Here is a 1,221-nt window from a genome sequence, read left to right on the forward strand (position 1 = left end):
AAGTGTCACGAGAGGATAGCATAGATGCCCAGGGGGAGTTCTTTCTTTAGAGCTAGAACTCAAACAAAAGTCAGGTCAAAAGATAGCTGTGCTGGTCATCTGCATAGAGGCTGGACTCAAGGGATGAATCAGATCTTCCAGAAAGACACCGTTCATAGAAGAGAGGACAGGCCCAAAGACAAAGTCTCCGAAGGTTGCACCCAGAGCTCAGACTCCACACACAAGGTTACCTCTGGCAGTTTCTCTTCCCCATCTTGCACGTCCAGCCGCTTACAAAATTCTGAACATTGTTTTGCTAGAATGTTCATCAAACTTCTCCTCAAATTTCATTTCCACTGCCACCTTAAAGTTTGATACGAGATAGTAATACATACCATACCCTGTAGAAAGCTGAAAATACAGATTTGGAGTTTAGTAGCAAGAGTCGTCTCTATAGAGTTGGGGGGAGCTGGAGTTGCAGGAATTGGTTGAGATCACCAAAGAAATAAGCACATGACAGAGCAAGGAGACAAGAAACTCAGGGCAGTGGGTCCCTACATTTTAGAGGCATGGAGAGGAAAAAGAACCAGTAAAGGAGAGTGGGTTTTACTCAATGAAGACAGAAAAGTAGGACTGTAGGGTGTTGAGACACTAAGGGTAAAGAGATATCTAGGAAGGAAGTGGGCCCACACATTGAATACAATGGAGTAGTAGAAGAAGGTGAGGTCTAGGGAAAAGACACGCTATGGTAGATAGGAAGTCACAAGGGTTTGGAGAGACACTTTCAATAAAATGAATGTGAAAGCCAGATGACAAAGGGTTAATATGGACCGTACTCCCAAGAAGGACCCGGTGGTGGACCCGGAGAGGACCAAGGCAGGACGCAATAACCAAGGGACATTTCCAAATATTTGCACAATTAAAAAAAAATGGAATCTTTGCATTTCAAGATGTAGTATAGCTGGTGAAGTGGGGATCCTGGAGAGAAGCCTTCTAGGACTTTCCTTGTGCGCCATTCCCACACACTGCCTTTTCACACATTCAATCCTAACCTTTCACCAGTTTACACCTAACTAATAAGGGTCAGAGATTTGGCTGGTTTTCTAAAGTCCTCCAAACCCCAATCAAAAATTAATGTTCACTTTCTATTTCCTTGGGCCTGAAAGTTCTTCCCATCCTGTTATTCTGGGCTAGCAGTTAGACGTTGTCCATACCCTTTGAGGACCAGCTCCTACCTACTTC

This window comes from Zalophus californianus, chromosome 7, assembly GCF_009762305.2.
Source record: "Zalophus californianus isolate mZalCal1 chromosome 7, mZalCal1.pri.v2, whole genome shotgun sequence".
Classification (NCBI taxonomy): Eukaryota; Metazoa; Chordata; class Mammalia; order Carnivora; family Otariidae; genus Zalophus; species Zalophus californianus.